This window comes from Oncorhynchus gorbuscha, linkage group LG08 (assembly GCF_021184085.1).
Source record: "Oncorhynchus gorbuscha isolate QuinsamMale2020 ecotype Even-year linkage group LG08, OgorEven_v1.0, whole genome shotgun sequence".
Lineage (NCBI taxonomy): Eukaryota > Metazoa > Chordata > Actinopteri > Salmoniformes > Salmonidae > Oncorhynchus > Oncorhynchus gorbuscha.
Window position 1 is genome coordinate 25420172 of NC_060180.1, and position 12837 is coordinate 25433008.

Genomic DNA, 12837 nt, shown 5'->3' on the forward strand with positions numbered 1-12837 from the left:
TAAAACTGGCCTTGACAGCAGCCTGGCCTTGTGATTTGGCTTTTTGAACAGAGCCTGTCGAGATTTGCTAGGCCTCGTTTTAATTCCTCTGCCTTTTGTAGCCTTTGTTCCATGTTCCATATTCTTTTTTTGTCCGGTGACTTTCCGTTTCATAATGTCGTCTCAGATTATACCTTTCAGTACCGCCACACTTTCTCCACACAGAAGACACCTTTTCCAGCTCCTTGGAAACAAATACTCCGACTCCCACCTTGTTTGAAACCCCCTCAGTGTCCACCTTCCGTTTTGCCATTTTTGATGGGTATCTCCCAAGAATTTTACTGTGATGCTGACAACTGCTGTCCTAAAATTGAAATGAAGCAGCCTAGGCTCAGGTCTGACTCCTGATTCTGCCAAATGTAGTCTTGCGCTTTAAAAGATTACCTGCGTTTTGCTGCGGTCTGTATAGCCGTGTTCTAATAATAAATCAAGATTCCATCCGTGTAAAGCCTTCTCGCATTGCTGGATGGGAATCCCAGGCGGGCCTTGACTATGACATATGTGATCTATAGTGACATGTTTACTGTTGCAAATTTGGCTTAGACAAAATGAGATGTTGCATTTTTCCCACGTCGTATAATCCCTGCAACATAACAGTCCACAATGTTAATATGTTTAGCTCCTGCCAGTTAACATAGCTGCTCGGTCTTTCCAGAATGTTATGATTCTGTAGATCACTCTTTGTCTGTTGTTTGTAACAGACTGGAAGCTTCAAAATGAGGGTGGTGGTTAATCATGACTTTTCAATGAAGCTTTATATACGGTCATTTCATCATAAATGTCCCTCTTCCTCAAGACAATGAAACAAAGCTGCTTTTCTGGTGATTAACACAAGACAGGTTATCAATCCTACCACATGTTACACAATCTACTGCAAGCCCAAATACGGTTCCCAATCCCTGGATGGGGACCAGAATCTTTCCTGACTGTTAGATTCACTGTGGTCAGGCAGCCAAGCCTGTTAACACTTCCTCTTTGCCTATTTACAAACATATTCTTCATCAGTCAATTTCTGTTAAACTGTTATACTGTTATAATTGTACATATAAATGTATACATCATTTAGTCAAACATTAACAAAAACACAACATCAATCCTCGTCAAACATGTTACCTGCAAGAAAACACGTGCAGTCATCATTGCTTTGCACAAACAGGGCTTCACAGGCAAGGATATTGCTGCCAGTAAGATTGCACCTAAATCAACCATTTATCGGATCATCAACAACTTCATGGAGAGATGTTCAATTGTTGTGAAGAAGGTTTCAGGGTGCCCAAGAAAGTCCAGCAAGCGCCAGGACCATCTCCTAAAGTTGATTCAGCTGCGGGATCGGGGCACCACCTGTAAAGTAGTTGCTCAGGAATGGCAACAGGTGTGAGTGCATCTGCACGCACAGTGAGGCAAAGACTTTTGGAGGATGGCCTGCTGTCAAGAAGGGCAGCAAAAAAAGCCACTTCTCTCCAAAACATCAGGGAAAGACTGATATTCTGCAAAAGGTCAGCGATTGGACTGCTGAGGACTGGGGTAAAGTCATTTTCTCTGATGAACCCCTTTCCGATTGTTTGGGGCATCCGGAGAAGACAAGGTGAGCGCTACCATCAGTCCTGTGTCATGCTAACATTAAAGCATCCTGAGACCATTAATTTGTGGGGTTGCTTCTCAGCTAAGGGAGTGGGCTCACTCACAATTTTGCCTAAGAACATAGCCATGAATAAAGAATGGTACCAACACATCCGCAGAGAGAAACTTCTCCCAACCATCCAGTAACAGTTTGGCGACGAACAATGCCTTTTCCAGCATGATGGAGCACCTTGCCATAAGGCAAAAGTGATAACTAAGTGGCTTGAGGAACAAAACATTGATATTTTGTGTCCATGGCCAGGAAACTCCCCATACCTTAATCCCATTGAGAACTTGGTCAATCCTCAAGAGGCGGGTGGACAAACAAAACCCCCAAATTCTGACAAACTCCAAGCATTGCGTTACGGATACAGGTATCCTGTGTGTGTATTTTCTTTCCTTCTGCCCTAGTCACAGGTGTCACTCATCCGTCGCCAATCAGAAGACACACCTGCTCCTTTTCCCTTACCCAATCACATCCTCTTTCCCTTGGTATAAATAATCCCAATCAGGTGTCTCCAGAGTGATCTCTTTTATTTTGCACCTGCATGTAACATTTGTCCATTATTATGTGAGTATGTAATCCATAGATTAGGGCCCAATTTATTCATTTAATTTGACTGATTTCCTTACATGAACTGTAACTCACTAAAGTTGTTTTAATTGTTGCATGTTGCGTTCATATTTTTGTTCAGGATAGGTGAAGCACCGAAATGAGTAAAAATATGCCATTTAAACTGTACTAAATTTTGGAATATTCACATTCTATGAAACATATTTTTGCATACTGAGAATGCATCATGTGCGATTGCGTTGTTTCCCACAATTAGTTGAATTCGGTAGCACATCCTCCTAACTTATTGATCGGCTCTTTTCAAAGCCAAAATGAGTATGACATCTGGGCATTTCAAATATACTAGATTTGAGAAATATCACACACTATTAAACTTTCTTTTTCCGCATGCTCAAGCAGCCTACTATTTAGGATGCAAGTAATGGGGTATTCGGACATGGCCAATGTCTTTATAAGCACATCAGTATCTAGGTTTCCAACCAATTGTCTACATATTTTCAGGCAAATATTTAAAAAATCAACATAATTCAAATATGCACAGTCTCCCACCAGAGATGTGTTTTCATCAAATTGACTTGTTGCATATAAAAGGCTGTGCGTAATGACGTAGTGATCATAAAAATACATTACAGAATTAAAAAAATACTAGTTAAATTACACAGGATGAGACCCAGATGCAGACACAGGAGGCAGATGTTTAGAGTCTGATATTTATTCAAATACAAGGGGCAAACAAGAGGCAGGTCGAGGACAGGCAGAAGTTCATAAACCAGGTCAGAGTCCGTGAGGTACAGGGCGGCAGGCAGGTTCGAGGTCAGGGCAGGCTGAATGGTATGTTATGGCAGGTGAGGGAGCGAGAGGGCTCAGTGTCAGGGCAGGCAGAAAAGGTCGGAACCGTGAGGACTAGAAAAACAAGGACTACCAAAAACAGGAGTATGGAACAACACGCTAGTAAGCTTGACAAGACAAACTGGCAACAGGCAGACAGAAAACACCGGTATAAATACACAGGGGATAATGGGAACAAATGGGAGCCACCTGGTGGGGGTGGAGACAAGCACAAGACAGGTGAAACAGACCAGTGAGTGACATAAATGGGTTTCCATTGCATTTTCAACTCTACTGATGGTTTTGTCACAAAATATGTTACGTTATATAGTGAATGTGCCCACTCTGATATTGGCACGTGCACTCAAGCCAACAACTCACAGATACAGTGTGGGCATAGCCTACATGAGACTATTATTGACAAAAGAGCAAGATTATTGTTATTTGTCAAACAGCAGCCAAGCACCGATTATCATGATTACCAGAATAAGACCCTATATATGTATTGAAAGGAACATCAAGCTCCTTTCATCAAGCACTATGCACTTTCACTACCCTGTGATGTTTACCATAACTTATTTCATCTGTAGCCTAATAAACTGCATGCTTTCCCGAGTCATAGTGGGAGGACTACACAACATAACATGTGATTCCAAGTTTACGTTGATATGATGGTTATTATATCAATATGAGTGCATAAAAATTGTTTCCACAGTCATTTTCTCGCATAGTTCATTTTACAGACAGAAAAATATCCCACCTTGTCTAGCGTATTTTGTTTGTCAAAGTTTCCCCACAAATTTGCTGTTTCTGTCAGGCCTATCGTGACATGTTTTACCCGACATATACTTTACACGCATAAAAATCTTTGATGGAAACCTGGTTAGTATGATATTTACAGCACAAAGTGTTTTGACTTTGTAACACGAACGATCTCATCGTTTAATGGTTGAAAAATACCCCATAATGACAAAGCAAAAACTTTTTTTTAAGCAAAATTTATACAAAATAATCCATACTTTATTGATGCAACTGTCATGACTGGCCTGTTCGGGTCAGGTTACCGTGGACCATAATCCTACAAAGACATCTCCAACACCCACCAGCGGGGAAGTGATCGGGAGGTATGGAGGTAGGCGGGTTAGTGACACCTCCAGCCCATTGTAAATCTTATTAAGGCACGGACAAAATCCCTTTCACCTCTTAGTATGGAGGAATGGAATGTGTGATGGGCCTATGGAGAATCTACCTCTGAACAGTAACATGCAATAAATGGACTTGGGGACAATATGTTTCGTCAGCCAAAATGGTAGTCGTGACGATAGATGGAATATGAAAATGAATGTCATTTTTGTTATGCTATTAAAAGTCAAATGAAGACGTTATAACGAAAACATTGTAACTTGAAGAGTTTTCACACTATGTACTTGATGTTGCATACTGTACGTTGTGTGGAAAATGTCCAGATGAAAGAGAATGTTTTTGTTAATGTGAAGTAAAATCCAGACCTTGCCTCGTAACTAGTTACGCCCAGAGAACTTGCCCTAATGGCAGAAATAAAACACGTGAGTTAAGAAATAACAGTGGTCACCAACCTTTTCTGAGTCAAGATCACTTTGAGTCAAAATGCATGCCGAGATCTACCGCTCTGATTTTTTTAGCATGACTTTAAAAAAAATGTAAGCCTATGCAACATTAACCAATGAAAAACAGTACTGTAGCAATGAGGTTTGTGCAGTAAGCTATAGGCCTAATACATTATACTGGCTTTGCTGTTCGCAATTAAAAATAAAAATTTTTTCCAAATTTGAGGTAGGGTAGGCTATATGATCACACCAGTAATAGATCCATTGTTATATTACTTGTGAGGCACAGATGAGCATACATTTAAATAATTTGTTTTTTATTTTACTGGGCTGATGGTGCCTGCATCTGATGGTCAGTCTCTCCCTTTCCTTCACTGACAAAAAGGGACACTGTCTTCCAGCTCATGGCAAAACTCGAGTCGCACCACATTATTTCTGCCTTTTTTCATGTCTCTATTTTAGTTTGGTCAGGGCGTGAGTTGGGGTGGGCATTCTGGGGTGGGCATTCTGTTGGGGTGGGCATTCTGTTTGTTCTGTGTGTTTGGCCAGGTATGGTTCCCAATCAGAGGCAGCTGTCAATCGTTGTCTCTGATTGAGAACCATACATAGGTAGCCTGTTCCCACCTGGTGTTTGTGGGTAGTTGTTTTCTGTTTCAGTGTTTGCATTTAATTTCTTTCCTTCACTTTGTTATTTTGTATTTTCGTGTTCTGATATAATAAATTATCATGGAGACTTACATCGCTGCATTTTGGTCCGATCCTTCCTACTAGAGGTCGACCGATTATAATTTTTCAATACTGATAACAAATTATTGGAGGATCAAAAAAGACAAATTAAATCAGCCATTTTTTTTTATGTATTTCTAATAATGACAATTACAACATACTGAATTAACACTTATTTTAACTTAATATAATACATCAATAAAATCAATTTAGCCTCAAGTAAATAATGAAACATGTTCAATTTGGTTAAAATAATGCAAAACAAAGTGTTGGAGAAGAAAGTAAAAGTGCAATATGTGCTATGTAAGAAAGCTACCGTTTCAGTTCCTTGCTCAGAACATGAGAACATATGAAAGCTGGTGGTTCCTTTTAACATGAGTCTTCATATACAGGTAAGAAGTTTTAGGTTGTAGTTATTATAGGACTATTTCTCTCTATACCATTTGTATTTAATTAACCGTTGACTATTGGATGTCCTTATAGTCACTTTAGTATTGCCAGTGTAACAGTATTGCTTCCGTCCCTCTCCTCACTCCTCCCTGGGCTCGAACCAGCAACACAATGACAACAGCCACCATATCGAAGCAGTGTTACCCATGCAGAGCAAGGGAAACAACCACCCCAAGACTCAGAGCGAGTAGCGCGTGCCAACTAGCCAGCCATTTCACTTTGGTTACACCAGCCTCATCTTGAAGTCATAAACAGTGCAATGCTTGACGCACAACGAAGAGCTGCTGGCAAAATGCACGAGAGTGCTGTTTGAATGAATGTTTACACACCTGCTTCTTCCTACCACCGCTCAGTCAGATACATAGATACTTGTATGCTCAGTCAGATTATATGCAACGCAGGACAAGCTAGATAATATCTAGTAATATCATCAACCATGTGTAGTTAACTAGTGATTATGATTGTTTTAATAAGATAAGTTTAATGCTAGCTAGCAATTTACCTTGGCTTACTGCATTTGCGTAACAGGCAGTCTCCTTGTGGAGTGAAACGAGAGAGGCAGGTCGTTATTATCGGGTTGGACTAGTTAACTGTAAAGTTGCAAGATTGCATCCCCCGAGCTGACAAGGTGAAAATTTGTGGTTCTGCCCCTGAACGAGGCAGTTAACCCACCGTTTCTAGGCAATCATTGAAAATAAGAATGTGCTTTTAACTGACTTGACAATTTAAATAAAGATTCAATAAAAGGTGTAAATATATAAATACATTTTTAAAAAAGTTTTTTTTAAATAAATACAAATCGGCGCCCAAAAATACAGATTTCCGATTGTTATGAAAAAAAGAAATCAGCCCTAATTAATCAGCCATTCCGATTAAATCGGCTGACCTCTACTTCCTACTCCACAGCAGAGGAGGACAAAGATCGTTACAGCCAAAAATAACACAAGCCTATAGATACACTTTCCTACTAATTCATTACTGCTGCACTGCTTGTTGTAGCGCTGAGTAGAAATGGAAAAACACACATTATGGCTTATAAAAGTGTTGATTACAAAGTGTTGACAGAGCCGAGTAAGAACTTAAACATGAACTCACTCATAAAAACAGCAGTTCTTTGCTGTATTATTTGACAGACTCTCAAGTCATGGTTTTAAATGTTTTGAAATCACACAGTATCAATTTGCAGTAGCCATCTTTTATGCCTGCTAAATTACTGCAGACTTGGTCATCTCAGCAATCTGATTGGCCAGGGTAGGGCTATAGTGCACTTGATTTCTTCTCCTGGCCCACTGGGAAGGCAGAGTTTGTATCTTCAGACACACGAAATGGCAACAGTTTGCCTACCTGGTGCGCAGGGTAACTGAATTGGCTGCATCTACCACCAACAGCCTGAGACACATTTTAAAAAAGGAACACAAGGCTTTATCATTGTTGTTTTTTACAGAAATGTTTGGCGATCGACTAGAAATGACTTGCAGATCGACAAGTCGATCACCCTGTTGGTGACCACTGAATTAACATATCAGACTAGGTGACCTTGCACTGCAGCCAAGGTCTGAGTAGTCAGCACCCCAAAACAAGGTTGAAGACAAAGGAACCTTTTAACAAACTATGCTACGGATAAGTAGCTGTGTCTAATAGGCTGAATTCAAGCAGAACCACCCGGTTACCACTGTCCAAGGAATCGTGTGTCTACACTGTTTTCATTCACACGCTGGAACCATCTCCACGGCTGATTAGCCATCCTCAGATGACCCCTTTTTCAGAACAAGGGGGGAAACAGACCTTTAAGAGAAAGGACACTGACATCGTGAGGACAGAATTATACCCAGTAAACGAAGACGTGCCGTCATCAGAGAAGTCAGAACCCGGTCCATGAAGAGACACCCCATTGGAGACCTCCGACAAGTAATTACATCATTATATTCTGACCCATAAGGGCAGCATTTCGGGGCAAGGTTAGGTTTAAAATAAGCATAGTTTACAAATGTACCCAAGTCTGCGTCAACACTGTCATATTGTGTTGGCCCGCTAGGGACCCGTTCCATTGTACTGAGTTCTAATCAATACCCTAGTGTATCATTTTAGCTTGTTAGTAAATAAATAAACTCAATTGGTGTGGTACAGACTTATTTAGTGAGACTAGGGGTTTGTGCAGATTCCCTGATTTATGCAACGTTCAGAATGAGACTACGGGAAATTAATTAGCAACTGTTGTAAAATCGATATTCTGAGAGTTAATTTGGGAAATTGAAACTCAATAAAGCCAAAACAATTCCATGGTGCCCCAGGTTAATAATTACCTGATTAATTTAATCACGTAATTGATGAACAGCAGTCGTCACATTAATCAATACAATGTTATGACATGGCGCCCTGTGTGAGGCTTCAAAGATAAAACGAGGTCATACTTTTGGGTTAATTCCATACCGATTGTGTAGTAAGATACATAAATACCAATAATAGCTATGGCAAGATTGTTGAGGTGCATGTGTGGGGGCATGTGTGGTTTTCCTTTTCACCCAGATACTGGTAGGGAGAGAACCACCCCTGTGTTGTATAGCTGATAAAAGTCAGTGTGGGTGGGTGGGGGAAAGGTTTACTAAATTCTACGAGCTAAGGCATATGTACCAGCCGATGCAGGCATTCTGAGAATAATACTAGTAGTGTTATTTCTGTCGCTTTCCGGAGTGATTAGACTCGGGCATAAGCAATTTCTAGAGCAGACGACATATGAGCAGTTAAAATGACTTCGCTTTGGTCAAACGCATATCTCTCTACCTCTCGCGTTTTGGTAATGGGAAGAGCTTAAAGGTTGAACGTGAGACGTCATTGAGTTGCTATAAGAGCACAAGGCGAGACCCAGATGCAGATGGTTAGGGTCCAAGTTGTTTATTAACAATCCAAAGGGGGTAGGCAAGACAATGGTCATGGACAGGCAAAAGGTCCAGAGGTACAGAATGGCAGGCAGGCTCGAGGTCAGGCAGGCAGAAATGGAGTCCAGAAAGCAGGCAAAGGTCAAACCCGGGAGGATTAGTAAAAGAGAATAGAAAAGCAGGAGCACAGGAAAACCATGCTGGTTGACTTGAACATGCAAGACAAAATTGGCACAGAGGGCCGGAATAAATACACCAGGGAAAATAAATATGGTGTCCAACCAATCTCAACTGATTGGATACCATTGTCTCATTCAATTTTAAATAGTTAAATAATTAAATTGAAGCTAAGTTAAATTGCCATACTACCTTTTCAGGCCGTTTATTGGGATAATACACAGACGGATGTGTTCCAACCAATGAGACATTGTTAAACATTTCCACTATTTTAGACAAAGCATCGCTTTCAGGTTGACTAAAGTTAATTCATTTTAGCCTATACAGGTTTGATTAATCATTAAAATGTATTAATCGATTAAATCTGTTTTTACCAGCTCAATGGTGTCTAGGGAGACATTAACTGCATTGTGAAACGCCACCTTTGCTGTGGCGCCAGAAGAACGGCGCCGGAAAAAATAGCGCAGGAAGAAATGGCAGCAGTTTCACGGGCGCCCAAACAATTGTGCTATTATGTGTTTTTTTCCCGTTATTTGTAACCTATTTTGTACGTAATGTTTCTGCAACCATATCTTGTGGATATCAGGACAGCGATCACTCACCTCGGATTAGACGAAGATTGTTTCTACAACAAAGACGATGCACAAGACATTCTCCAAACACCCCACAGGACCGACATCCCCGTGATTTGCAAGAGGAAGCAACGCAGGTAGAGGACAAAGAGCTGGATGCCTGGTCAGGACCCGGCGAAGGCAACTGGGAAAGCTGTCATTACCGTCAATACTACTCGCCAAAGCTGCTGGGGTGGCAGCGTAGCCTAGTGGTTAGAGCGTTGGACTAGTAACCGGAAGGTTGTGAGTTCAAACCCCCGAGCTGACAAGGTACAAATCTGTCGTTCTGCCCCTGAACAGGCCACTGTTCCCAGGCCGTCATTGAAAATAAGAATATGTTCTAAACTGACTTGCCTGGTTAAATAAAGGTTAAAAAACAAACATCATTGGACAATAAATTAGACGAGGTACGATCACGAATATCCTACCAACGGGAAATAAAAAACTGTAATATCCTATGTTTCACGGAATCGTGGCTGAATGACGACATGGATATTCAGCTAGTGGCATATATGCTGCACCGGCATGATAGAACAGCACACGAGGGGGGACAGTCTGTGCATATTTGTAACCAACAGCTGGTGCACGAAATCTAAGGAAGTCTCTAGATTTTCCTAGCCTGAAGTAAAGTACACTGCCCAAAAAATAAAGGGAACACTAAAATAACATATCCTAGACCTGAATGAATGAAATATTCTTATTAAATACTTTTTTCTTTACATAGTTGAATGTGCTGACAACAAAATCACACAAAAATGATCAATGGAAATCGAATTTATCAACCCATGGAGGTCACACTCAAAATGAAAGTGGAAAACCACACTACAGGCTGATCCAACTTTGCAATGTCCTTAAAACAAGTCAAAATGAGGCTCAGTAGTGTGTGGCCTCCACGTGCCTGTATGACCTCCCTACAACGCCTGGGCATGCTCCTGAGGAGGTGGCGGATGGTCTCCTGAGGGATCTCCTCCCAGACCTGAACTAAAGCATCCGCCAACTCCTGGACAGTCTGTGATGCAACGTGGATGGAGCGAGACATGATGTCCCAGATGTGCTCAATTGGATTCCGGTCTGGGGAACGGGAGGGCCAGTCCATAGCATCAATGCCTTCCTCTTGCAGGAACTGCTGAAACACTCCAGCCACACGAGGTCTAGCATTGTCTTGCATTAGGAGGAACCTAGGGCCAACCGCACCAGCATATGGTCTCACAAGGGGTCTGAGGATCTCATCTCGGTACCTAGGGCCAACCGCACCAGCATATGGTCTCACAAGGGGTCTGAGGATCTCATCTCGGTACCTAATGGCAATCAGGCTACCTCTGGCGAGCACATGGAGGGCTGTGAGGCCCCCCAAAGAAATGCCACCCCACACCATGACTGACCCATCGCTAAACCGGTCATGCTGGAGGATGTTGCAGGCAGCAGAACGTATGAATGAAATATTCTTATTAAATACTTTTTTCTTTACATAGTTGAATGTGCTGACAACAAAATCACACAAAAATGATCAATGGAAATCGAATTTATCAACCCATGGAGGTCACACTCAAAATGAAAGTGGAAAACCACACTACAGGCTGATCCAACTTTGCAATGTCCTTAAAACAAGTCAAAATGAGGCTCAGTAGTGTGTGGCCTCCACGTGCCTGTATGACCTCCCTACAACGCCTGGGCATGCTCCTGAGGAGGTGGCGGATGGTCTCCTGAGGGATCTCCTCCCAGACCTGAACTAAAGCATCCGCCAACTCCTGGACAGTCTGTGATGCAACGTGGATGGAGCGAGACATGATGTCCCAGATGTGCTCAATTGGATTCCGGTCTGGGGAACGGGAGGGCCAGTCCATAGCATCAATGCCTTCCTCTTGCAGGAACTGCTGAAACACTCCAGCCACACGAGGTCTAGCATTGTCTTGCATTAGGAGGAACCTAGGGCCAACCGCACCAGCATATGGTCTCACAAGGGGTCTGAGGATCTCATCTCGGTACCTAATGGCAATCAGGCTACCTCTGGCGAGCACATGGAGGGCTGTGCGGCCCCCCAAAGAAATGCCACCCCACACCATGACTGACCCATCGCTAAACTGGTCATGCTGGAGGATGTTGCAGGCAGCAGAACGTTCTCCACGGCGTCTCCAGACTCTGTCACGTCTGTCACATGTGCTCAGTGTGAACCTGCTTTCATCTGTGAGCACAGGGCGCCAGTGGCGAATTTGCCAATCTTGGTGTTCTCTGGCAAATGCCAAACGTCCTGCACTGTGTTGGGCTGTAAGCACAACCCCCACCTGTGTACATCAGGCCCTCACACCACCCTCATGGAGTCTGTTTCTGACCGTTTGAGCAGCCTGCTGGAGGTCATTTTGCAGGGCTCTGGCAATGCTCCTCCTGCTCCTCCTTGCACAAAGACGGAGGTAGCGGTCCTGCTGCTGGGTTGTTGCCCTCCTACGGCCTCCTCCACGTCTCCTGATGTACTGGCCTGTCTCCTGGTAGCGCCTCCATGCTCTGGACACTACGCTGACAGACACAGCAAACCTTCTTGCCACAGCTCGCATTGATGTCCCATCCTGGATGAGCTGCACTACCTGAGCCACTTGTGTGGGTTGTAGACTCTGTCTCATACTACCACTAGAGTGAAAGCACCGCCAGCATTCAAAAGTGACCAAAACATCAGCTAGGAAGCATAGGAACTGAGAAGTGGTCTGTGGTTACCACCTGCCGAACCACTCCTTTATTGGGGGTGTCTTGCTAATTGCCAATAATTTCCACCTGTTGTCTATTCCATTTTCACAACAGCATGTGAAATTTATTGTCAATCAGTGTTGCATCCTAAGTGGACAGTTTGATTTCACAGAAGTGTGATTGACTTGGAGTTATATTGTCTTGTTTAAGTGTTCCCTTTATTTTTTTGAGCCGTGCATATTGTGATAAATTGCAGGCCACACTACTTGCCTAGAGAGTTTTCAGCTATACTTTTCATGGCTGTTTATTCACCACCACAGACAAATGCTGGCACTAAGACCACACTCAGTCACCTGTATAAGGAAATAAGAAAACAGGAAACCACTCACCCAGAGGCGGGGCTCCTAGTGGCCGGAGACTTTAATTCAGGGAAACTTAAATCAGTTCTACCAAATCTCTATCGACATGTTAAATGTGCAACCAGTTGGTAAAAAATTCCAGATCACCTGTACTCCACAGACAAAGCTCTCCCTCCATTTGGTATATCCGACCACAACTCTATCCTCCTGATTCCTGCTTACAAGCAAAAATTAAAGCAGGAAGCACCAGTGACTTGGTCTATAAAAAGTGGTCAGATGAAGCAGATGTTTAAACTACAGGACTGTTTTGTTATC